The sequence below is a fragment of the Tamandua tetradactyla genome, chromosome 12 (assembly GCF_023851605.1).
Source record: "Tamandua tetradactyla isolate mTamTet1 chromosome 12, mTamTet1.pri, whole genome shotgun sequence".
Taxonomy (NCBI): Eukaryota; Metazoa; Chordata; class Mammalia; order Pilosa; family Myrmecophagidae; genus Tamandua; species Tamandua tetradactyla.
Window position 1 is genome coordinate 6,576,635 of NC_135338.1, and position 27,909 is coordinate 6,604,543.

Below are 27,909 nucleotides of genomic sequence, written 5' to 3' on the forward strand. Positions count from 1 at the left end.
ATTGGGGAAGAATTCCCTGGGAGACAATGTGGTAAGATGGTTACAGTGTAAGACAGACTTACATTCCCATTGCATCTTCACCATTTATTAACTGTTAGATTATACAAGTTAGGTAATTTACCAAGCTTTAGCTGTTTCATCTGTGAAATGGAAGTGATAATAACAGGAATTACTTCACGGAGTCATAAGGATTAGAAAAGACAATACACACAAAACCTTTCTTCAGTCCCTGTCAGAATAAGTCTTCAATAAATGTTAGATGTTATTTTTTTATTATGGAAAACTGAATGAGACAGTAGAAAGCATATGAGATTTGAATCGACAGACTTTGGATAGGATGTACAAAGCCTCATTCTAGTACATACTATTTATGGAACTAAACAAATGAAAAACTTTTTCCAGGAAGGGAATCTTAGAGAGGCTGGCTTCTTTGTTGGAGGTAGTGAAAAGCGTAAAGGCAGGGTGGATCTTGGGGAGGGGACACAGATTTTTTTGCAACAAAGTCAAGGCAATGTATATGTTTTCATGCTAAATCTTGATTCCTGGCAAAGATATTCACATTTTAAACAGGAATAAACAGACCTCCCCAAAGTGACAATGACCAGAAAAGCTGGCAGAAAGAGAACAGGTTTTTAATTCATTCAGCTAGTATATGACATTGGGAATCATATTTGGTTATGTGTATCACTGTCACGCTATAAAATGCTTAACAACCTCGTAAGTCTAGAAAGAATGAAGAATCTAAAATTTTACCCAACTCGCTAACTAACAAGTTTAGGCTGCCACAATTTCATGGATACTGGTTGCTCTAGTTTGCTATCTACCATAATACACTATACCAGAAACAGAATGGCTTTTAAAAAGGGGAATTTATTAAGTTGCAAGTTTACAGTTCTAAGGCTGAATGAATGTCCAAATTAAAGCGAGTCTATAAAAATGTCCAAAGTAAGGCACCAACTAGAGGTTACCTTCACTCAAGAAAGGCTGATGAAGTTCAAGTTTTCTCTCTCAGCTGGAAAGACATATGGCGAACATGGCAACGTCCACAAGCTTCCTCTCCAGGCCTCTTGTTTCATAAAGCTCCTCCAAGGTTGTTCTTCTTCTTCATCTCCAAAGGTCACTGGCTGGTGGACTCTAGCTCTTTCCAAAATGGTTCCCTCTTAAAGGACTCCAGTAAGCAACCCCAGCTTGAATGGGTGGAGACACACCTCCACAGAAATCATCTAATCAAAAGTTACCACCAGGCGGGCAATGGTGGTGCAGTGGCAGAGTTCTCACCTGCCATGCCAGAGACCCAGGTTCAATTCCTGGTGCCTGCCCAGGCCAAAAAAAAAAAAAAAAAGTTACCACCTTTGGGGTATGTTGGGTGAACCACATCTCCATGGGAACAATCAAAAAACTCCCAGCCAGCAATATTGAATGAGGATTAAAGTTCATGGCTTTTCTTGAGTCCACCACAGATTCAAACCAGCACACTGGTAGAAGACACATGACTCCCAGGTCAGAGATAAAGGACTGTTATTACTCAGAGCAATAGCAGCAGCCAGAGCCTTGACATTCACTTGTGCTGGTTCCTGAAGTGCCAATTCCCAATCCCGAGATCACATGAAGAAGCTAGATAACAGGTGCATACAGGGGACGAGTCCTGGGCTGAGAGACCTCAAATCTTTTATAATGGGTAGTATAAGCATACCTTCCCTTTTCTCTGTAGGAAGACACAATCTTTATTATTCTGGACGATAAGTATGCTTTCCCTTTGCTCAAGAGGAAGACATTTCTATCTTCCAAAGCCAATCATATCCTTGAAACATCCTTGAAAAGATATTCTGAAAAAGATTCCGTGTCTATGCTCACAAAACATGCAGATATGCAGGAGAACCATGGAGAACTGACACCCAGCAATGCAGCAATACAATGAATATAAAAGCTTCTCAGCTCAGGCTGTGCAATCGTGGGTCAGTGGCAGAGTTCTCGCCTGCCATGGAGGAGACCCAGGTTTGATTCTTGGAGCCTGTCAGTGCAAAAACAAAACAAAACAAAAAACCAAGAAAACTTCTCAGTTCATTCTTTCTGGGAAAAACAATGTCACTTCAGAAAAATCTGTCCAAGATTGTGAAACCTAAATGTCAAGGTTTCATTTTCCCCACCATAAGTTCACATTGCCTAAAGCTAGGCTGATCAGTGTAGGAGCCAGTGCTAACAATTTACTTAACATTGGCTTTCTCTAGTCAAAAAACATCCCTTCTGATCTGCCAGATGGTTTGGGGCCTGAGGCTTTGCATCCTCACAGCTGCCTAGATCATGGTCTTTGGGGTGGGGGAGTGATACCCTGTATAATGAAAAATGACTGGTAATTTCTTTCACCTGAATGCTATTCTCTATTGACACTGTGAAAAATCGGAAGGCAATTTCTTTCAAATCCACTCTACAACTGAGTTGTTGTGGGAGGAGCCCAGGGTCACCCTTCGGCTGGAAGTCTCTGTGGGAAATCCTGGCTTGCAGACTTCCAGGAAGGTGGCAGCAGTAAATAGGAAGGTGAGCAAATGTCTCTATCAGCCTGCATCTCCTTTCTTGGAAATGGAATGTTGCTAGCCAAGGATGGCCTGGGACAAACTGGTGTCACAAGACCCCTCTTTCAGAACCCCACCCTTTTCCCAGGTGCCTCCTTTCACAATTAGATTTCCCAGCCTGGAACAAATTTTACCTTAATCTGGTTTAAGGTAATCCCTTAATGGGGAGAGAAGACTTGATTTTCTCCAATTAAGAAAAATCATAGCAAACCTTTATATAGCACTTGCTAGCCACCAGGCACTATTCTCTCTATATTTACTCATTCAGTCATCATAACAACAGTACAAGATTATTATTCTCATGTGACTAGTAAGTGGCAGAGGAAAGATTCAAGTAGAGGAAGTCAAGCAGCAAAATCTGACTTCTTAGCAGCTATCCAAGAAAGTCCATGAAAAAGAAAGTTTTACCCTGATATATGGCTGTCTCCACCCTATACGTTGAACTCAAATAGTGCTTATTGACAAATTAACAGCTTTTTGATGTGTGTAGAGGAAAGCAAAGTTGAATTAGTTCAGAATAGATGAAATTAACTCCGGCTAAAAAACCAAAGTGGCCAATAGTGAAAATTCTTCTAAAACTTTTTTAGCCCAGACAAAAAGACTACAAAAGATCACCCATCTACTGTAATTAGTACAAAGATCCCATAAGAATAAAACGGTAATACGGTAGGGCTGAGTGTTTCTTTTTGTAATATTTAGAAGTACACTTCTTAAAACAATGACAAATTACATCTCCATCAAGCACACAGTAATTGAAGCCCAAAGCTCATAAATCATCATCAAGCAGCCAGAGTGCCATATTGCACCTGGCACGTTCCCCTCAGAAAGGACAGCTGCAATGCACCTGTCCTTCCTGCTTCAAAGACGGAACACCACTCATTTCTCAGAAATTATTTGAATGAGTTGTTGCAGATTCAGGGTTCAGAGACAATCAAACGGTGTTGAAACTAACTCACTTTGGAACATCATATTTACCAGCTTCCAATCGTATTTGTTTATTTTCCTGGAATGATCATTTTAAAACTCTTCTTTGTCACGTTTACACCTGTGCTTATCAACACCCAGAGTTAAGAACTGCCTTGAGGAAAGCAATCAAAGCTTTGTTTCTAAAACTTATTTGATAATGGCCTTGCAATCCACTCAAAGAGTTTACTGTCTACAAAATTGCCGTTTCTGGTTCCACTTATCATTTGTGGCCCATTCAACATTTATCTGGCAGCAGATGGAGAGCCTTGTGATTGTCCAGACTCTGCCTTCACCTCCTACATAAAAACATGCATACATGTGCATATGCACACAAACACACGCATCACTTAAAGTCACAGAAATCAAAGAGCCTTGTTGATAATTCAGTTTATACAGCTCATCTTACAGATCAAAAAACTGAAGTTCTCAGAAGATGGGTGATCTTTTGTAGCCTTTTTGTCTGGGCTAAAAAAGTTCTCAGATATTTGTGTGCCTAGTTAGTAATTTTATTAGTTATGACCTGTTTCAGTTTCCTGAGCTGCTCATGCAATCGGTTGGCTTGAACAATAAGAATGTATCAGTTTATGGTTTTGAGGCTAGGAGAAAACCTAATCAAGGCATCATCAAGGCAATACCACTCTTGAAGACTGGTATTCTGGAGCTGGCTGGCAGTGATCCTTTGTCCTGGATCCTCACCACAGGACAAGACAAATGGTGGCCTCTCTTGGCCTCTTCCTTCTCTTCCAGTTTTCATTGACCCTGAGCTTCTGGCTCCTTTTGGCTTTTGCTCTACCTATTTGAATTTAATTCTGCTTATAAAAGACTGCCGTATAGGATTAAGACCCATTCCTGATTTATTTGGGTCACATTTAACTGAAGTAACCTTATCAAGAGGTCCCACTTAACAATGGGTTCACACCTACAGGAATGGATTAAGTTTAAGAACACGTTTTCTGGGGTACATACAGCTTCAAACCACCATAGGGCCCTTAATTATAAGAAAGAACTTCATCGCAGACTAGTTTAAACAAAAAGAATAATTACTATAGGAATATGGCTGTGCTTCAAGGAACTCAAAGGCAGAAAAATAGCTAGTCATCAGAACCAGATGGGGAGCCTCTTTGTCTCTACCCTAGCTATTCACTCATGCTTGATCTATCAGCCTGCTTCCTTATCTTCCCCAGATAAAATCCAAAACTTCTAGGCAAGAAACTGATCGAACTAGCCTAATTCAGATGCTAATCCCTCGACTAGTCACCTATAGTCCAGGAATGTGATCACATCATAACATGACTGCTTTCACTGCAACAACATGTTGGGAGAAAAATTCCCAGAAAAGGAGTATGGGACAAAATATCCCATATGAATTCACACTAGAATTTGGAAATCCTTACTCTTGGTTGAGTTGTCTTTTCTTCTTTCTCATCCTGCTATTTATAAATTAATATGCAGAATCTCCTTCTATAATGCATTCATTTGTTCGACTACTATTTATATATTTAACATCCACATAATTGCATTTAATCTTCATAACAGCTTGGCAAAAGAGGTAATTTTACAGATTCAAAAACTGAATCTCAAGGAAGGAAGATAACATCTCAAATTATAGGAGCTAAGAGGGAAGATAACATCTCAAATTATAGTAACTAAGAAGTTGAAAAGGAAGATGAGAATGAGCTCATAGAAGAGGGACAGAGTAGTAGAGGGAAAGAAATGAAATCTCAACCCTAAGCTTCAAGAAAAGAAAAATACACCTGAAGGTAAAACATGTGCTCAAAACACTAAAATCACTGAATCATGAGAAAATCTATGAGATTCTCATAAGAACCCACAGGCAAGGATAGTCTTATGGATTTTAAAAGGTATTGGGAAAGGTTCCTAGGACCCAATGTATCAATCCCATTACCAATTTATTCTATGATTATTTACAATTGACTGTCCTGGCAAGAAGCTCTGCAGGTTTATTTTAGGGAAAGTATGCAATTATTAGAGAAAAAATCAGAAATTGGAAGTTGACTGTAATGTTTACCTTTAAAGATACCTGAACTAAAGAGGCATTAAGCAGGATACCCAAAAAAGAAAGCTGTTTAAGCTATGTACTGCTCACTTTGAGATACATGCCACTGGAAGTAAACTGGAGCACCAGTGCACAGCAGGCCACCTGCTACCTATCTTGGAGATGCTCATGCCTCACTAGTAGCAGAAGTTCTGTCACCACTAGTAGGTATACTAGGACCTGGCCTGTGGTCAACTACAAACCCCTCCAGTTTAGAAGGAACAATATGGCCTTTAGTGACTATCCTGGGACATTCCAAAGAGCAATAATTCCCAATACCCATGAGATACTTTACCAAAAACAGATGACAGGAGATCAGGAATCCAATTCAGGTATAGCTTAGGGCTCAGAAAAACACATTCTTAAACTTGATCCATTCATGTAGATGTTAAACCATCATAAATAGGACCTTTTGGTGGGGTTATTTCTGTTCATGTGTGTCACCAATCAATTAGTATAGGCCTTAATCCTATACTGGGGTCCTTTATAAGCAAAATGAGATTCAAACAGAAAGAAAGCCATAGGAACAGCCAGAAGCTGGAAGTCAAAAGAACCTGGTAGAGAAAAAAGTTCACTGCCACATGCACTGCTATGTGACAGAAAAGCCAAGGACCAAGGATCATTGGCAGCAGCCCCAGAATGCCACAGTCTTCTTGGAGAAAGCAGTGCTTCATTGATGATTTGATTGTGGATCTCTCCTAGCCTCAAAACTGTGAGCCAATAAATTCCATTTGTTTAAGCCAACCCATTTCATGGTATTTGTTCTAGTAACTAAGACTATCTCATTTACAACAACAGCCTTGGAAGGTAGGTATTTTTGTTCCTTATTTTTAAAATGAACAGCCTGAGGCTCAAAGAAGTTAAATCACTTGCCCAAGGTCACAGAGCCAGGAATAGAAGAGCTGACAACTGTCAGACACTGCAGCCCATATTCTCTCTCCACACTCTAGGTGCCCTTCTGGAGGCTGTGCCTCTACCAATGGCAGAACTGACCTGAGAGGCTTCTCTTCCCAGCCGCAGCCTCACCTGTTCCTGTAATCTTGTCCTGAGCTGGTACGAGATGAAGAAGGAGCCCTCATGTCTCCCTCATCCCTATTTTTAGTGACAGAGAAAGGGCAAAAGAGAAAGCAGAAGCAGAACATTCTGGCAACTACTTCCTCAGTACCTGAGGCTTTTCAGGCCATCCTTTTGTTCTCCACCTTATGTCAACCACCTCCTATTTGTTACCTTAATACCACAGATGGAGGCTGTCCCCTCTCTTCAGACCTTTCATCCTCGTGTACTTGATATATCCCTCACTTAAATTCTTCCCTTGTGTCTCTCGTCCTTTTTTTCTCTACCTGACCACATCTTACCCCGCCCTCCTCTGGTGATGAAATGGCAGCGATACTTGCAGAGTGAAGGTAAACTATTTCTGATTAAGCATAGATACTCCATCCCTTTTAGTACTCGTTCCTTCCTCCCCATCCTTTATACTTCCCAATACTCTCATCTCTTTTCTTCTTTTCTTTAATTTAGCTTTGCTCATCCTTTCTCCATCTTTGGTCACAGTGGCCCCCCTGTTGTGCTGATAAAGGGGTTCTCCCCAGCTGGCTTCCCAGCCAACCTCACCCTACAAGGCTGGCCAGTGTCGATTGGTAGTGCATACCCTGGTAGTGCATACCTTTCATTGTTGACACTCTTTCCACAGCTCAGGGTACAACCCCACCCTTGCCTCAGTCTTGTCCACATGAAGGTTGGTATCTGCAATGTTCTGTGGGGGATAAACAAAAGCAGCAAAAGAAAAATGGAGCAGGAGGACATAAATATTCATATCTCCAAATATAACCCAGGAAAGCAAATGTTTGTGCAATTCTTTAAATTAACTTTAAAATTAAGGAATGATTGAATATCATGAGACTTTCGTTTCCAAATTTTCAAACCTTCAATTAAAAAACTCAACATATGAAAACCACATTGCCACTACAGGGCCTACGTTTTTCCCTGAGAATTAGAGGCATTTTTTATCCTTTCTTACAGAGAAAGATTTAGTAATTTTGATTCTCCAGGAGTTTCCTTTTTGAGCAAGTTATATTATTTATGTATCAGATATAAGGCTAGGTATAATGTGATGGCGGCTCAGTAGTAGAATTCTCGCATGCCATGCCGCAGACCCAGGTTCAATTCCCGGTGCCTGCCCACGCGGGGGGGGAAAAAAAAAAAAGGCTTTCAAATATAAGGCTCTACTTTAATCAATGTCCACGTAGAAAAACTTTCTCTACTCATAAGAAGAAACAGCACAAGGAGAGGGCAGGAAATCTGACCCCCAGACAAAAGTCCAGGTTCACAGGACAGTGGTATAAAAGAGCTCCCCATTTTAAGTAGAGCTGATACATGAAAAACCTGGATTCTCCAAGTGAATTAATTATTTGGTCATTCTTCCCCATATAAAGGTTTCACCAAAGAAATTCTTTAAAAGTTAGTTAATCTTAAAGAATTCAAGCATTATTCAATTTATCATATATTCATTCACATGAAACTTTTCTGAACGAAATCAGCTCTGTTTTACTTTCCTAGCTGTTAAAACAAACACCAAATAATGGGTTGGTTTAAACAACACAAATTTACAGGCTCATGGTTTTGATGCTAGAAGTAGTCCAAAATCAAGGTGACAGCTAGGCAATGCTTTCATCCTTAGGACTCTGGCATTCTGGGGCTGGCTTCTGGTGATCCTTGGAGTCCCTTGTCTTTTCCATCACATGGCAACACACATGGTGGTGTCTTTTCCTTTCTCTTCTGGGTTCCATTGATTTCCAGCTTCTGGCTGTTCCCCTGGATTCTCTCTGTCTGACTTTCACTCTGCCTATAAAGGGCTCTAGTAATCCCGATTAAAACCTAATCTAATTCAGTTGGGCCACACCTTTACTGAAGTAACATTGTCAGTAGATTTTATTTGGAATGGATCCATACCCACCAGAAGGCGGACCAAGATCAAAAACCTGTCCAGACTAGGGTAGACAATCCAATACACCATAAGCTTCTCTGAAAGAAGTATACCTATAAGCAAAGCATGAGCCAAGAAATCCAAACCATTGACTCATATGAAAGAGAAAGAGAAAAGTATTAGCCCATATGCAAAGCTTGTAAGTAGTAGAATTTAAAGGGTGTGGTCAAAATAGCAATTGTATCACCACTCATTTTACCATTATTTAGCTTCAGCCCAGGGTCCTCCAGAGGTTAGCTCAATAAGTATATACCTTAAGACCTTGGTTTTTAAAGCTTTTTTTTTAAAAAAAAAAAAAAAAAAAAAGGTGGGCATAAAACTCTCAGGGATTCTGATTAAAAATTTCCTCTAAAATACACCCATCTACTGGACGCATGCAAGCATTGCCTACTATATTATTTTGTTTTTGTTTTTGCTTTTTTTTTTTTGAGGTAGAGTGGGTCAGTCCCCCTGACTTAAGCTAAGGCCTTAATTAACTCTTAGCAACTTAGCAGGTATCTAAAAGTCAACTGAGAACAAATATGAAACATAAGGCAGCTTCTAAATTCATGGTTTCAAATGAGAAGAAATGGTTCCATAGACCAATTTCTTCTTCATAGTATTTCAGACTACTATTCCAAGCTAGAAGAACCCACAATGACAGCTCTAAATATTGGAGTTTGAGGGTAGAGATAACAGGAATTGGGTGTTGTCTTAGAGCAGAATTTATGCAACTTTGAAGAATGTGGAGATCAGCTCCCTGCCATCTTATGATTTCTTAATTTATACATTCTCAGACAATGAACATCCAAGATGTGGCCAGAGCTATTTAGAAACACTTCAGAGCATCTGAGCATAACTTCATACTAGATTATAAGGAATTCTTATGAAATTACATGCTGCATCTTTCTGAACTCCAAGCCAGTTAATCCTAAAACAGAAGTGCTCTGTAACTTAACAGTAAACCCCAGTTATTTTTACCTTTTTATAACAAAACTTTCAGAAATTAAAAATATGCTTTAAGACAGCATTAATTGGTTAAAACAGTTCCAAATTTAAACAAGAGGAATTTTGTCATTAAATGGTCCACTGGCCAAGTATACCATTTATTTCTTCATTTTCTCTTTTTATCCAACTTTTTTCTGTCTTAAAGATATTGTATCTCCTAAATTTTTGTCCAGTTTTTCTTCCCAGTGAATCCACTTACGCAACATTAAGTCATAGAATGTTAAATACTCCTTAAAAGCAAACTTTTTCAATAGCTCACAGGCTACTGGAAAGCTGGTCAAATGTGAGACTTCAGTTCTGTTTTATGTCAGAAATTATTCTTATTCCTGCTTTTAGCTAAGATCAGGATGCTGGCAGCAATTGGGAAACTCAGGAGCCCTCATTTAGGAACTTAGCTCAGCCTTCCTGGCAAAGAACTTAGAATATAGGGAATAAGGAACTCATCACCCAAGATGACACCACCAATACGTGTGTAAAAGAAGGGCCAAGGTATGTTGTCCATTTGTTCAGGAACCTTCTAATGGATCTCAGATTCCCCTGGGAAACATCAGCCTATTTCTGCAAATATGGTCCAATATATTAACATTCATATCCCAGTTTTGCTGACTCTAGTCCTACATGCTAATAAGAAATCTCCACTTGCTTGAAATGCACTCCCCACTCACGTGATTCTAGGAGTTCCTGGAGGGTATCCCACATACGCTCATTCCCACAGCGTCCACACTGTGTGCTGGTGCTGCTGCTCCAGGAGGCACCACAGGCCTCTGCCCGGCAAACAGGGCTGCCACTGGCCCGTGAGCGCTCCAGACACTGCAGTTCTCCTGTGAAGACTCCTTCCCTTTGTGTTGCATTCAGTTAGCTGAATCTCTCAATGCTATGCCTTTGGGTCCTCACATGTCACAAAGCAAAATGACATGGTGTTCGGTTTTTACTACCAGGTGTTTCTCTCCTGTAGGCTCAGGCATGCTTCCAGAAGCTGGGCTATGACACAGGACTGGACTCAGTCTGCCCCCTTTATTCCCATGAGTAAGGCTTTGATATAAAATCTTTGGCCCCAAAGGTGTGTCTCTCACAAGATCTCCCTAGCTACCTGCTGTGGATTCATTTAGGCCCCAGATGAGGTCGTTGCTATACTGACAGCAGTAAGAAAACCAGAGGCAAGTCCTCAGAGCCTGCCTCCTAAGGGCTCCTAATATTTCTCTGGACATTGTGATGTCAAACTTTGTATCAACTTGGTTAGGTTATGGTGTCCAAGTTTTCAGTTGCTATGAAGGTGTTTTATAGATGTGGACAGGCCTTATCCAATCATTTGAAGGCCTGAAGAGCAACAACTGAGGTTTCCTCAGAAAGAAGAAATCTGCCTCAAGAATATACCGCTTAATTCTTTTTGAGTTTCTGGCCTACTGGCCTATACTACAGAATTCAGACCAAGACTTCAATATCAACTCATCAGAATTTCCAGCCTAAAGGCCTGCTCATCGGATCTTTGATTTGTCAGCCTTCACAATAACATGAACCAATCCTCCAGTCCTCAATATAAATTTCTTAATATGTGCGTATATGTATGTGTGTGTATCCTATTGGTTCTGTTTCTCTGGAGAACCGTGCATAATCAGACATTACCCTTGAAATAAAATAATCTTATTGGCACAACTAATTTGATTTAGGAGACAAAGACTACCCAGGGAAGAAAAATGAGGAAAGTCAAGAAGAACAGAAAAGGAAAAATGTAAGAAGGAAACACAAGAGCAGTAGTTTTGTGCTAGCAAAAGGTTTCACAAGGATCGGCTGGCAAGAGTCAAAAGTAGCTTTTCATTCTTGCAATGATAAGTTGGTCACTCTCAGTTAAACCAGGACCCAAGCTCCACTCCAAAGCACTTTGTATGAAGGGTGCATAAATGTGGGATGACTTGCTTATGACCATAATCCAGAAAAGCCAGGAGAAGAATGACAGGGTACAGAAAATTCATTACACTATTTACCTCCCACAGATTCAAAGACCTGGCTGTTTGATTTTGCTGATCATAACAGGCTGTTGAGTGGTGTCAGGGATGGCTATAGCCTGCCAGCATTTGGACATTTCTGCGGGTTTAATTATTCTTTAGTAATAACTCCTCCCAATTTCTATGAGGAACAGATGATCAACAATAGCCGCCCAGGGTCCTACATACTGTGCAGGAAAGAGACACAGTTTTTTCCAAACACAGTTTGTGAATGTCATATCCACATTTTGATGGATTCACTGTAAAGCTTCACTATTCATAACAACAGCTTTCCATTATGAATATTTAAATAAATGCTTTCCACGTGAAGCAGGAGTAATTATTATCAATATTTGGGTGAAACCAGAATGCTGGTGACAGGTCCAACAGCTGCATTCAGCTTTGGCTTGGTAACAAAACACAGAAAGCTCCCCAGTGAGAAACAAGGCAGGGTTTGATGAATTCCACTCGGCTCTTCAGTTACAGATTATTAAAAGATGAATTATAAAATTGGAACAATAATGGCTAGGCACATTCTTTTTGGCCAGCATCATCCCCAAGGCTCTGATAGTCACAGAAGAATCTTTAAATCAGAGGATAATTCAGATCTAACTCAAAAAGACATTGTTTATAGAGCTGCCATGCACCATTAGCACATACACTTCCCTGAACAATTGTTCAATTACCACAGACAGACACACATGGTGGCTAATGGGACAGAGACAATACAAGATGACTCAAGGGTCTGAGTATTGCCTTTCTCTTGTCCATGGGACAGGACTCAAGGATACTTAGGCAGGCAGGCAATGCTTTCAAAAGATATTTAATCAGAGGCCTTGGACTGAGGGAAGAGTTCTCCATGCTCTCCTAACCACACAAAGGATTCTGGCACTCTGTTCTTGTGGCATTCTAGGTGGAATTTAGCAAAATATGCTGAATCTATTAGGTTGCTAAATATTTCCAGTATAACACAAAAAATATTGATTCCCTTTCGGATTGTCTTTGAGTTTTCAATACACCACTTCCCTGGCTGAGAACAGCTGGCATCTTTTGCCTCACATTTACACACACAACCTCCAGGACTTAAAGATAATAGGTTTCTTCAGAGTGGACCCAAGGAAGGATGTGTATATCTAAGAGTTGAGTGAGCAGCTTGGTGTCTGCCTTTCTTCACACCACTTTGGCAGGTGGGGGGAAAGGAGCTTTGACTCACATCCTTGTCCATCCCTCACTTGATTCTTTCACTGATCTCAGGGCTACTTTGGATATCCACTTGCACTGCTCTGGGGAATTCCCTGAAAGCTAGGGCCACCATGCTACCACATTGACATAGGGCTGCCCTATAAGGCTGGCCTGTGCAGAGAGATATAAGAGGAGAACCCTTCAGTCCTCCTTCATTTAATTCCTTACAGAACATGCAAAGTGGTGTGGATGCAACAGCCTTTGCTAAAGTTTTGGGGACAGCTAGAGGACACTGTAAAATAAGGAATAAAAGTAATACTGAACACTGAGCATAATGTTTCCAGAATCCATATAAACTTATCATTGTAAACCATTCTCAGGGCTCTCTCTTAGCAAATAGGAAACTCAATTACCTATCATAATGTGAATCTTTCCTTTACTCTCCTTGGAGAGAACACTCCCTCTTCAATCCTTTCCAGAGTGAATCCCTACTCCCTTCATAGGAACAAACTACTGCCCCACCAAGGAAATCCGTGGGCCTCCATACTACCCAGAAATGGGTTTTCAGTCCTTGGTTTATTTAGTTAAGAGTGTGCTTTGGTCAATAATCCAGGTTGGGCATTGGCATTTCAAATACAGTCTCCTGTGAGGAGTGCTCCACATTGTAATCTGAAGGTATTATGCCTCCAGATTCTTACTTTAGTCCTCTCGCATGCTAGAGATAACTTCTGGACAGAACATGCATGCATGGTACATACATACATATCCCAAGAGCAAAAATAAATCTCTGAAATAGTGCAATCCAAATCTAAATTATCAAAGAAAAAAACACTCTCTTCAGACAATTACAACAAAAATTTGGCAAAGATGTTTCCTGCCCATAATGGCAAGCGTATTTTATGTAATTGTGTATGGTAAGTTTAGTTTCCTTTTCCACATCTCCCTATTCTGGACTACTCCCAAAAGCCCAATAGGCATGAGTAATGGGGTATCTCTTTGGGTCCCTCTTAACAACAAAGTCATCTTCCCCTGAGTCATAGCCTTAAACAGTTCTTTCCAACCTCGATCACCTCGTGATACATGATAAACTCAAACAGCATAATATGTAAATTAACTGGGTAGCTGAGAGCAAAAGGCTGCCCAGGCCACCACCTGGACTCCCAAAGGGCTAATAGGAAGAAATATCTTGGCACATAAGAGTAGATGCAGCCCCAGAGAGCCACCAAACACCTGCTGGGAAAACTTTGCCCAAAGCTACACAAAGACCATGGAAGTTTGCTCTGTGTGTGTATATGTGTGTGTGTGTATGCATGTCCCTTGAGCCAGATCAAATTTTTAGACAGAACTTCCTCTCCCAATATTATTGGCAAGTGGAAGGAGAACAATATAACGACAGAGTCTCCCACCATCAGCAGTAAACCCCCAAGGACTGGGCTGAGACGTTGGGCTGCGGTTTATTAGACACATTTGTAATAACTGGCCTTCAAAATTCAAAGGGAATTTTTCTCTGACCTCAGTTGTGACTCTTTCCAAGTTGAAAAGCTGTGGTCTGAAAAAGCTAACTGGAGATGCTGACTACTCTTCTTATAGAGAAAAAAAAAAAAGCTATTATGACCTAACAAAAATCTCCTTTCTTTTTTACCTTAAAAGGTAAAGAACAACTAGAACAGAAATTTAGTCAGAATATTCTTGATAAACGTGAAAAATCATATTATATGAGAGTATTTGCACCCAAATCCTGGTTTGTCAACTGAGACTAAGGAAAGTATCTTTTTTTATTCTCTACTGTATCCCAGTTCCTAGCAGAATGTTTGGCACATAGTAAATACTCAATAAATGTTTACTGAATAAATGTGTTCCACACACTGAAGGAGTGGATAGCTTGTAGCATACTCCTCTAAAAATGAGGGGAATGAAATTCATTCACGTATCAATTACAGTCTAAGGAGATTACCTAGCAGGAGACTGCTTTGTTGAAATAAGATTTCAGACAGAAATCCATCTGTCAACTCATGATATGATATTAAGAAATAAGAAGTCTAAAAAAATTGCTAATTCCATGAGCAGAGAAGCAGATGAAATGCCATTATCAGCTCGCACTACAGAAAGAAAGTCCTTCAACACCTTCTGTCCTCACCTTTAAAATCAGACGAGAAGAGATTTCCCCATGGTGAAACCAACAGGTCCTCATGCTGTTTAGACTATACAACAACCTCCTGGTCAAATCCTCATCCTGGTAATCAAAATGTTTCTAGGCATATTCTTTATTGTCCTGACACATCAATAGTTGATGCAATGTAAATAGTTGAGTTAGAATAAACACAAGCACATTTTAAAACCCAATCATTTGAATAAACATTCTTTTTTTTATTCATAATAGTTGGAACTAAATTGACTGAAGTTCATAGCTTTCACATCTATGAATAAAAGAAGCGTGTTTAAGTAAATATATATTAAAATAAACAAATGTATTATGTTAACAAGATGATAGAAGACCACAATAATCCTACCTGTGAGAACTAAATTCTAAAATACTTTTATAGTGGTCACTTGCACATAAAAAGGTTTATACTTTTTGAAAACAAGTTACATATTTATTAAAGCATGAGTAACTGGATTACTCCATCAAAATGCTTTGTTGTATTCTGTTTCCTTTAATGATGCACTAAAAAGGCTTACATTGAATGTTTGTTTTAAATATTCTATAATATTTCCTTCTTATAGTAGTTTAACTTAGTCTGAATTAGAGACGTTTTATTTTATGGAAATAATGAGGTAAATGAGCTTGTGAAAAAAAATATTGCTTCATAACCAAAGCATGTGAGATTTAAAAAAACAGAATGTTCTCCCCCTACTAAAACAACCCCTTTTAAACACATTTAATTTTGTCCTTTCTTCTTCCATGTGACCATCACTTCATCATGGAAATAGCTGACTGGATGACACAGTTGAGAAAAGATAGCATGAAGGAAATGCTTGTTTTTCCTTATCATACATAGTCCAATGTTTTACTAGTTTATCAACTGTTCATTTTGTGGGATTTGGATTCTGAATCACAAAATTATGCAAAACAAAATGTAAGCCAGACACATCTCTGTCAGCAGAAACAGATAAGTTTTCATCTTGGCCTTAAATTCTGTAGCAAAGATTTTCTATAAGGTTATTAAACATTTATTTCACATATATTTAACCATCTTCCCTGAACCAACTCATACTTCTATCAAAAATGTTTTCTTTATTGGTGGCTTTAGTTGGAGAACACCTGATTAGCCACCTCCAGAGTTACTCATTTCTATATACAATTTTGACATTTATTGTGTCACCTGTTATATGATGAGCACTAGGTCTAAAAAGAAAATAAAGCCACCTCTTGACTAAGGAATTCACAATCTGCTGAAGGAAACAAGCCTATAACAAATCAAGTTAATGCCACTTCATCAAGGAATACAGTCATGGTATAAAGAGACCCAGCCAACTCTGCCTGGAACTGAAGAAGACCACTTGGGGGGAGGGGGCGGGGAGCAAGACACAGCTCATCCGGGTCTCTGGAAGATGAGGAGATACTCTCCAAAGGGAACAAGGGAGAAAGGCATTCCAAATAGAGGAATGGCTGTGCAGAGGCATGGTGAGGGAAAGACAGTAGGCAAATGATGAGTAGGTCATTATCATCAGAAAATAGTTGCATGGGATATAGTGGAATGCTGGAAATGCAAATTAAAACCTAATCATGACCCCTTCCAACATGAAAAAGTTAGAATGGCCATAGCCCAAACACCCCTAAAGAGTGGGAGTGGATGAAAGGTGATGATGGAGTTATACAGAGAAGGTAGGGTTTAACAAACGAGTGTGATTGGTGAGTCATTATATTATTTCTTTTAGTCCCCAGTATCTTAGAACAGCTAGAAGTAAAAATCTAAAATTGTGGAATTGTAACCCATACCAAACTCTGAAATCTGTTCTACAATCAATGTGGTGATGTGCTTTGGAATTTATTGCTTTTTTGTATATATGTCATTTTTCACAAAAAAAATTAAAAATTCTACTGTGATGATGTCAGCTTTCCAACTGACAATGCTCCATGCATACTGTCACATATCCTGATTCGATGGGGAGAAGACTATGGGGGTTTTGCACTTGGTGCTTCTCTTGAACTCTGTCTATACTTCTTACTTGGCTGATTTTAATCTGTATCCTTTCCCTGTAATAAGCCATAACCATGGACACAACAGCTTTCAGTGCTTTTTGTGACTCCTTATTGAACCCAAAGGTAAATGGAGAATCCCCTGAACTTGGGTTTGAAAAAAAAAAATTAAAAAATATCTATATATATATATTTCTTCAAGCTTCCAATGTTCTGGAGCAGCTAGAAGGAAAAATCTGAGAAGATGGTATGGTGGCCCATGACAAACTCTGGGATCTGTCCTGTAACCATTTGTTGAAAATTGCTTTGAAAGCTACTGCTTTATTTCTTTCTTTGCTTTGTAAATATGTTATATCATAGAATAAAATTTTTTCAAAATCATGAAGGGTTTTTATGCCCAGGATAATTCTGATCATTGTCATTTAAATTGGTGGTTTTTAATCTTTTTTTTTTAAGTCACAGCAAGCTTCAATAAACTGATGAAAACTATGGCCCTTCTCCCTAGAAAACAGATAATTTTCTTATAAGCTCAGATGAGCCTTCCTGGGACTCTTCCATTCTAATCCTTCAGCTTTTCCACTACTCAAACACATCAACCTTTGTTATTTCATGCTACATGCAATGAATCTAAAGATCAGAATCCCATTCAGATGTTGAAGTAAAAAATTGAATATAAACTGGAAAGTGCCAAGAGATTGGATTTATAGCTCATGCTTTGCTTTTTTCTTTTCTCTAGTCCTAAATTTCCCAAGAAATTCTTTATTTCCTCCTGCAGCTGGTCCATGGAAAAGCCTTCAACTATTAAAAGATGCTTCTTTAAGAACTGCTTCTCCTCCTTTATATGCAACACCAAAATTTGTGGTGTTTCACAGTTTACAAGTGGATCACACTCATTCAGCACAGCCTAAGCTACAACTCTGAAGTTACTGAGAATCCCCTCCCCTTTCATGTCCCACCTATAATTAGTTTTTCATGTAAAGATCTGCATGCTAAAAATAGCCATAAATTTAAACATTCTCCTCAGATCTTATTTTTTTATTTTTGAAAATTTCCATTGCTGTCTTCTAGATCTTTTCCATGTTCTGGAAATTATTAGCAGTTCCCATAATCCAATGGACTATTCATCCCACATCACACTAACCTTCCTACTCTTGGATTTTGTGGGCTAATTTAAATATAATTTATGGCCCATGACATTTTTCAAATCATATTAACCTATGATAAAAATATAGAACAGATAATGTTCACAGTGGGTTGAATTGTGTCCCCTCAAAAGATATGTTGAAGTCCTAACTCTTAGTACCTGTGAAAGCGACCTTATTTGAAAATAAGATCTTTGAAGGTGTAATCACATTAAGATGAGAGCAGTTTGGATTAGGATGGTCCCAAAATCCAATGACCATCGTCCTCATAAGGAGAGGGAGCTACAGACTACAGATACACACACACGAGGGAAGATGGTCACATGAAAACAGAGAAAGAAAATGGAGTCAAGTGGCTATAAGTCATGGAATAACAAAGGTTACTGATAATCACCAGAAGCTAGGAGGGCGACATGGAACAAACTCCCTCAGCACCTCCAGAAGGCATCAACCCTGCTGACACCCTGATTTCAGCCTTCTACTCCCAAGAACTTTGAGAAAATAAATTATTGTTGTCTTAAATCGCACAGTTTGTGGTATTTTATTATGACAGCCTTAGGAAACTAATGCAAGATCCCATGTGGGAACAACAAATCCTGGGCCTTATGTGCAAGTCAAGAGATAGACATTCCCCCTGAACCTTACCCCTTATGATGGCTCAAAATTTTCAAGAAAATCTCAATACAATGTACTAGCTGTATCTCTGCAGACAAGTAAGACAAACTTATGCTGGAAATAAGTGTAGATATCTGTCAAAATAAATCACTGCCCCTTCCAGGTGAAAAGGGTCCAGTGTAGCCAGTTTACCACCTAATGGCTGGTTGGTCTCCTCAAGGGAGTTTCTGTTCCTGGCAGGTTGGACATTTGCTGAGGCAGTAGTTAGATCTGCTTTGATAAGTGGAAGCCCGTATGTTAAGCACAAGCACATCCTCTATCCCTATCACCTTAACTATTCTAGTCACAGAACTATTTCAAGGTTTTTCCATTGGGAGGGTTTTCCCTCATCAGTGATAGTCAAGGCCACCCCTGGGTGGACTATAGTGCAGCTATAGTCTATTTTCAAATTCCACTCTCTTTCTGGGTCAACCCATATACGAATCAAGCTTAGGAGTTTTCCTTTTCTGTTGGTTGGTCAAAAGGGATTTCCCCAATATGACCTTAGATGTAAGCTGAGAGAAAGACACTGGATGATACCATGGGGAACTCTGAAGCTGGAATAGTAACTCAGAGTTTTTCCAACTTGAAGTGAGGGATACAAGTCTTCATGTTCCCATATAGACCAGTTTTGGGATAGGAGCTGCCTTGGTAAGGAATGTGATGTTTTGGATGAAGTGACTCTCTTTCTTTGGGGACTGTTTGCCAGCAACACTCAGCAGCAGGCCTGAAGGTAAATCTAGGTAGCACAGAACAGAATCTATTACACCACTCAGTTCAAATCCAGGTCCTGCCAATTTTTAGATCTATGATTGTGTGAATTAGTCTGGGTCCACCATGAAGCAAATACCAAAACAGGATTAAACATATGAGATTTACTGGGGGAAACATGGTTGAGGGAAAATGGGGTGGGAACTGGGAAAGTCTGGAAGAGCTACCAAACGGTGACACAGGATTGACCCCTGTGAATAAAAGCAAAAGAAAGGAAAGAAAGTTGCAGACTGCATTGCAGTTCTAGGAAAGTTCAGGCAAGGTTGATGGGGATTCTTCAGTCAAAATCACCAACTACGGTAGTCCCATATCTCTTGGTTTTGATACTGCCTTATTTTCCCCTGCTGCATTCAATGATTAACTGGGAACAACCATGGAAAGCATATCAACAAAAATAAGATGATGGATTTCAGAGTATAGCAGCTGGAGCTTCAGTTAACTACACTTTCTATAGCAGGAAATTTAACAGGCACATTTTTCATAACTACCAGCTTTTTAAAGGTTTCTGAACTTTTTAAATTTCAAATTTTTTTTTTAAAGTTGTATTCACATCCCATACAATTTACACATATAGAGTGAACAATTCAAGTTTTTTAAATATTCACAGTGTTATACAATTATAATCACTAGTCTAATTTTATATTATTTTGACCATCCTTAGAAAAAAACCCGTACTATTAGCATTCACCTCCATTCTCACTAAACCATGCCCCAAGGAAACCACTAATCTATTTTGTATCTATGAATTTTTCTATTCTACATATTTCATATAATGAAGTCATATAATATGTGTTCTTTTATGACAGCTTTCATTCACTCCAGTGTTTACCCATAAAAATATAGATAATAAAATTGACTTCTAAGTGTTGTGAAGATTAAGTAATTCTTAATTCATACTAACATGAATTACCTCTTTTTTTAACGTTTTCTTATTTTATAGTATAACATATATACAAAGCAAAGAAATAAAAAGACAATAGTTTTCAAAGTACTCTTCAATGAGTAGTTACAGGGACAGATCCCAGAGTTCGTCATGGGCTACCATACGATCCTCATATTTTTCCTTCTAGCTGCTCCAGAATATAGGAGGCTAGAGGGCTTAAATATTTTTTTATCATCACAATGAGCTTCTTTCCTTCTTTTCTGTGAAAAATAACATATATACAAAAAAACTATAAATTTCAAAGCACATGATCATCAGGACTTCTTTGTCTGTGAAAACTTTAATCTCTCCCTCAATTTTGACAGACAATTTGGCTGGGTAAGGAATTCTTAGCTGGAAGTCTCTCTCTTTCAGGATCTTAAATATATCACACCACTGCCTTCTTGCCTCCATGTTGCTAGTTGAGTAGTCTGAACTCAGTCTTATTTGATTTCCCTTGTACGTAGTAGACTCTTTTTCTCTTGCCGCTTTCAGGATTTTCTGCCTCTCTTCAACATTTGACAAACTGATTAGTATATGCCTTGGGGAAGACCTATTAGGATTTATTCTGTTTGGAGTTCATTTGGCTCCAGATGGCCTTGCATATTTATGCCCTTTATGAGGGTTGGGAAGTTTTCCCCCATTACATCCTCAACTATTCTTCCTCACCCTTTACTCCTCTCTTCTCTTTCTGGGACACCAACAATTCTTTTATTTGTGTGCTTTGTTTTGTCTATCATTTCCCTGAGTTCTAATTCAATTTTTTCCATCTTTTTTTTTGCCATTTGCTGTTTTGAGTCTTCTAAGTCAATTATCCTGTCCTTTATATCACTTATTTTTAACTCTGTCTCTTCAAAGCTAGTGTTTTGTACTTCTAGTATGTTTTTTATTTGGTCAACAGAGTCTTTAATCTCTTTGATATACACTATTTTTCTATTTATCCTTTCAAATTCCTCTTTATGCTCTTCTACGGTCTTCTTGATCACCTTTACGTCATTTACCATCCCACTTATTTTATTCAGTCGAGTTGTATGAACATCTTTGATTAGTTGTTTCAATGTCTGTGTCTCCTCTGATGTTTTAATTTGGTCATTAGGTAGGGCTATATCTGTCTGCATTGTGATATGCTTAGTGATCTTCTGCTGTCTTCATCATATGTAAATATCTTGATTGATTTACTTTGGGAGATGATTTCTTTCAGTAGTCTAAGGCCTTGTGTTTGTGGGGTGGTTGTACAGCAGGGAGCAGGGTACAGGGCAGGGCACTCAGTGCAGTGATTTGTTTAATGGCAGGTATAGGCACAGATTGGGGATGTTACGCTGACGCTTGTCAACATGGATGCCCAGCAGCCAGGGAGCATGTAGCTGTGCAGGTACACTGGTCTGGGGGCATGTATTCCTGGTGTGTACTGGTCTAAGGCATGGAGCCCTTTGTGCACATGTGTAGAGCTGTCGCAGCCAGTCGGTGTTATGCCTTCATGGATTGGGGGCAGATGTGACCCTGCTGTGCAGGTTGGCACTTTCTCAGAGCTGGGAAGTGTAGTTGTTAGAGCTGAATGTCAGAGCTGAATGGGGGCCCTTGAGCATGTATGGGCCTGGGAGCATTGTAAATGGATGTGCAGAGCTCAGCGGGGGCAGAGTGACACTTTGCAACACTATGGGCAGGGGGGCAGGGCTAGCCCTAGGTATGGAGGTTAGTGCCCGTAACCTTTATGCACTGGCAACAGCCTTCAGGGAACAAAGAGGGGAGGTAGTGCTCGGGAGGTAGTGCAGGAGAGGTGGGTTGAACTGCACTTGGAGTGGGGTTGGGGGGCAAGTACATGCACTGGGGGTTGGTGGGGTGGGGCACCTGTAATGTAGGGAATGGGAGTGGTAATGGGGTTTGGGTGCATGGGGTGAGGGGTGAGTCACCGGTTACAGGGCTGTGCTGGTGAGGGTAGTGCGCCCAAGGAACACGCCCTGGCTTACTTCCTAGTCCCAGGTTCCTGTCCATGCAGTCCCACCTCTGCGCCAGGCTCCAGCTTTCTGCCTCTCAGTTCCTTGGCCTCTGCAACAACCGCTGCTGCATGTGGTGCAGAAGGCTCTCCCAGGTCAGCCACACTCCAGAATCACCACCTCAGTCGCCCTCCTGTCCCTTCTCTAACTTTTCCATGGAGCAGGGCTACTCTCAAGCTGCTTTATTCAGCCATCTTACCAGAATTCCCTTGTATTACTTCTTATTTGTGGTATTTTGGGCTAGAGCAGAGGTTCTTAACTGGAGCCTTTTTTGGGAACATTTGGCAATGCCTGGAGACATTTTGGGTTATCATAAATGGGAACAGTACTACTGAAATCTAGAAAATAGAGGCCAGGATATTACTAAATATCCTGAAATGCACAGGTTAACTGCCAACAACAAAGAATTATCTGACCCAAAATGTCTTTAGTACAGAGGTTGAGAAACCCTGGGGTCAAAGCAATTTTTCAGTACCCACAACTGTAAAAAGGAGTCATTAATTTATTGTACAGTCTTAGTTTGCCAGAGCTGCTATGACAAATACCACACACTGGTTGGCTTAAACAACAGGATTTATTAGCTTGCAGTTTTGAAGACTAGAAGTCTAAAATTAAGATGTTAACTAGGCCAACTTTCTCTAAAGAATATAGTAATTTGGTGATGGCGTTACTATGTTACATGGTGATTTCTCTCTCCATCCCCACTCCCTCTTGCATCTCCTACTTCTGACTCCTACTCTGTGTCCAGTTTCTTTTTGTATTAAAACAGCAGTCTTATTGGATTGAAGCATACCCTAATTCAGTTTTCCTACCTCTTAACTAATAATAGCATCTTTGAAGTCCTATATACAAATAGGTTCACACCCACAGAACTGGGGATTAGTACATGAACATATCCTTTGTGGGGGGCATGATTCAGTCCCCAACATACAGGGTGAGTGCTGTAAGTTAAAGTCCCTACACTTATGGGAGGTTAATTCTAATGGGGATAATAATATCCTACTTCATAGAGTTGTGAAGCTTAAATGAGTTAATAAACATAAAGTATTTAGAATAGTGTCTGGCACATAATAAAGACTACATAAAATTAAATTGGTTTTTCAAAGAAATTGTGAGGGTGCCTGTGCTTGTTTGAATCTGTTATATACCCCCAGAAAAGTCATAGTCTCTTAATCCAGTCTTGTGGGTGCAGACAATTATGGATGAGATCTTTTGATTAGGTTGTTTCCATGGAAATGCAACTCACCCATTCAAGGTGGATTTTAATCAGTCTATTGGAGTCCTTAAAAGAGCTCACAGAGAGACAAAGAGCTCAGAACCCATACAGACAGCAGACGCCTAGACACAGCCATTTGGAGATGCAGACAGAAATACCACAGATGCTAAGCAAAGACTCACAGAAATAGCCAGAACCTGGAGAGAGCTGCCTGAAACCAGAAACAAGGAGCAAGGACCTTAGACACCAGTCACATGCCTTCCCAGAGGACAGAAGTGTCCCAGCTGCTGGCTGCCTTTCCTCTGAGAAGGTATCCTATTCTTGGTGCCTTAATTTGCACATTTTCACAGGCTTAGAACTGTAACTTGTAACTTAATAAATGGCTTTTATAAAAGCCAATCCATTTCTGGCATATGCATTCTGGCGGCTTTAGCATACTGAAAGAGTGCCTATCACATATCATATGCTCATGGCAATTGATAATACTATTAGTAATAGATGAGTCTGTATTTCTTAGTCAAATGTTTGCCACCTGCAGTAGTACTGTTCCCATTTATGATAACCCAAAATGTCTCCAGGCATTGCCAAATGTTCCCAAAAAAGGCTCCAGTTAAGAACCTCTGCTCTAGCCCAAAATACCACAAATAAGAAGTAATACAAGGGAATTCTGGTAAGATGGCTGAATAAAGCAGCTTGAGAGTAGCCCTGCTCCATGGAAAAGTTAGAGAAGGGACAGGAGGGCGACTGAGGTGGTGATTCTGGAGTGTGGCTGACCTGGGAGAGCCTTGTATCTCTGGTGCCTACCATTTATTCTCAATTTTCCATGGCCACAGAGGTGTTCCATGGCTTCAATGAGCTCATGGAGACGATAAGCCCTGTGTCAAAGAAAACTAAGAGCAGATCTATGATTCTGCTTCTGGTGGTACCATGCTTTTTCCTGAATAAAGAATGGCTTCCTAATCGTCTCAGACTGAGGAATAAACAAAGGAGGATAAAAGCTACACAATGGAACAAAATGACTTGGCCAGAGGCAGCCCAACACCATCTCAGAACCGAATCTCAAATTAATGATACTCTTCCAAAGAGCTCATTGGAAAAGAGTGGTAACAAAAAACAAAATCATTTTTGGTCCTTTGCACAGATTTCCACCCATAAGTACAGTTTCTAGGCATCATTTTCTAACAGGCATTAGTCAGTTGATCCAGATTTATATATTCTTGCTAGGGATTTGTTTTGCTTTGTAGACACTGCTATCACTGGCTCATGATCAAGAGAGCCCTGTACTCTTTATTCTGCGAACTCTTTTTCATTGATTCAAGGACAAGGCCGACTAGAGAGGAAAATCACATTCCCTGAAAAACAGCTCCTTTGACTCCACAGACACAAAAAAAAGCTCTGACATTTCACCCAGATAACGCTCCCTAAATTGCTTGCTAGGGAATTTTGAAGGATGAGCTGCTATTGAGAAAAGAGTAGTAAAAAAATACTGCATTCCCATTGATCTAAGAGGCCATAACCAAAATTTGATGAGGTATGATAAAGAAGAATGCCTGCTCGGAAGAGGAAAAATGCAGAACTTATTTTTCTCTAATAGATCAGAGTTAATTAAATCAGCATCAATTTGGGGTGTAATTCTGAAATCATGGAAAATCACCACTAAAATTATTTTCTGCTGCTTAGATTTCTAATGGAATGGTTTCTAAAAATGAAAACTGGATCCCTCCTTTATTTTCCCAGGAGAAAAGTGTGACCATTAAGAAGATCTGTGTGTTTAGTATGGATTAGGATTGGAGTTATTTCCAACTGTGACCCCGAATTGGGTCCAGAATGTGAAAAACTTTCATTCATTGACAGAGGTAAAAATGAACAATGGACACAATGGAAAATAAGAAGAGATTTCACAGATATTTAGGGACCTGGTCTATTCATCATAACTAAAGAGTTATGATTTCTATCCTCCCTTATAGAGCATTAAAAAATAGGAACCCTGGCAGATTTTCAACAAGGCTTACAATAGAATTTATTAACTTTTTTCCTTTTATGATCCAATAGTGAAATTGTATTCCAATGCAAAATCCTGTCCCTATTCTCTTCTTTAATTTATTTTGATCTTATTTGAAATAAAAACATTCATTCTCATCACCTTTGTGATACATCTTTAATTTATAAATATCAGATTTGTAATCTCTGTTATCTGAATGGGTCTTTGCTTTTCTTAAACAGTCTCATCTCTATAACTAACTCCTCCTTTCCTTAGAGGCATATAAATTAACACAGTTTAAGACCATTCTCCCTGACCAAGTCTCCCCAAGGAATTGTCTGCTGCAATTGTTTACATAATTTTCAAATGCTTTAGAGCATATTCTGAAATTGCAAATTTCGGTGATAAACTTCTTCTACCCTAGGACTAGTGGCAAATATGAGAACAGAATTTAAATGAGCTCTGTTTCGTTTTCCAGGTCTGCTACAACAAATACCCAAAACTGGTCCAACTGGCTTAAACAACCAGAATTTATCGCCTTTTTGTTTTGGTGACTTGCTTTCTCCAAAGGCTATAGTGCTCCAACAATCCTCTATCACGTGGCGATCTCTCTCTTCTGTGTCTATTTCTCTGGTTTCCTCTGACTTCGAGCTTCTACTTTCATATCCAATTTCCTTTGCTTACAAAGACCTTAGCCATATTGGACGAAGACCCACCCTCACTCCCTTTGACTTCACCTTAACCAATAACAACCTCTTCAATGGTCCTATTTACAAATGGGTTCACACCTACAGGACCAGAGTTAGGTCTTTTGTGTGGGACATCATTCAATCCCCAAAAGGCCCTCAGAAAATAAAACAAGAAGACTTGCTTCTTTGTCAAAAGATACAGATGACAGCTATCCTTTGACTCTGGCACCAGACTTCTGATCTCCTAGTGCTTGTGAAGGATACAATCAGAGATATTTTGAAATTCAGGCTTCAATATAAATTCCCATGCATTATTTGTTGACAACCATATGAAAACCAATACACAGAACTCCCATTATTCTACCTTCTTTTCATAAGAAATATAAACAAAAAAAACACTAAACCCAAAGTTTAGTTATTAATAACTGAGCCAGGGGACTCAAGATTGGATGTTTAAGCAAATTTCAATTTCTTTTCCTGCTTGATACCATATAGAACTGAGCTTGTTTTAGAGAACCCAGAAAAACTGTTGCAAAATGAATGGTCAAGAAAATTTCATCACAGTTTTTTGGGTGTTTTCTTTGACTGGTGATTTATTTTAGTTATGTTCTCTAAGAAAAAACAATAAATGCAACAAAATTACACATCCTTTGTGTGGCACAGAAGTGGAAGCAAAATGTACAACAGGAAAAGACAGTATTATCAGCCTCCTCAGTCCTCAAGCCACGTTCCACATACCTCTTGCCTACATTCCATTCCCAACAGACTCTCAGCTTTGGGAGGACAGAGGCAAACCTGAGTCATCTTTGTTTTCCTAAGCCCTAGCTCTTAGTAAGTACTCAAATGTATATTAAGTGAACGAGAATCATGTAATTGACTTCCTTTCTACTTAAGTCAAAGAAGGACTAGAATTGAAGTGGAAAAACACAAATAAATTAAACACATGTTTCTTGTCTAGTGACGATGTAAATGAAAACAATCTCAGGAAAATATCTAGAACAGCCCTTTACAAACAGGATTTCTCAAAAGAGTTTAGCCTTATAGAAAAAGATCTGAGTAACTGTTTTCTCAATTCTTCCAAGGGTGGTACATTCTAGAGGCAGAGAAGTTAATTCATTGCATATAATAGATCCCTTAGGGAATTAGGCTTTACTTTTCTCACAGAACCCTGGTTAAGAAAGGCTGGTACTGAATGCTATTTCACAAATTCAAACTATAATTATAAAAATGGCTTAAATTTTCAGTCTGGCCCTAGAAAGAATAATGTCATATATTGATTAGGTCAATCTGTTAATGAATTGATTAGTTAATAATTAGACTGGTGTCCAGGACCAAGTACCCTAAAAAGCAGAGTCTAAGACAAGGATGTAAAGTTCTGACATTTTATTAGGAAGATGTAAATACAAGGCAGTAAGAGAAAGAAGGAAATAAGATGAGTTAAGGAACAATGCCCTGCAATAGATTGCTACTCACCCCTGGCTACCATCTCACATAACCTGGGAAAAGACCCAGCAGGTCACTCAGTAGGCATGTTCACCTGGCACACTGGACTTCTCCAGAAGAGCTGCAAAGAGGAAATGCATCTCAAGGTAGCCCATGGAAGATGGAATGGAGGGGGAGTTTATCTGTCTAGCTCTCTCCTATCTTCCATATCCCATTGGTCAAGTTTCACC

At 39.4% G+C, this 27,909-nt stretch overlaps 1 protein-coding gene across 8 annotated transcripts in view; it reads right to left on the reverse strand.

Annotated features, from left to right (window-relative positions):
- DACT1 (dishevelled binding antagonist of beta catenin 1) overlaps positions 1 to 27,909 on the reverse strand; it is a 337,604-nt gene that overhangs the window by 83,291 nt on the left and 226,404 nt on the right. For 3 of the 8 annotated variants that reach the window (XR_013160191.1, XR_013160188.1, XR_013160187.1), the window contains exons 6-7: positions 7,256 to 7,345; positions 6,619 to 6,684 (exon numbers count right to left, since the gene is read on the reverse strand). The gene's annotated coding sequence lies outside the window, so the exon portion shown is untranslated. Of the gene's footprint in view, positions 1 to 405; positions 2,012 to 6,585; positions 6,685 to 7,255; positions 7,346 to 27,909 lie in introns of those variants that run through there. The other 5 variants (XR_013160190.1, XR_013160189.1, XR_013160194.1 and 2 more) reach the window with 3 other exon arrangements.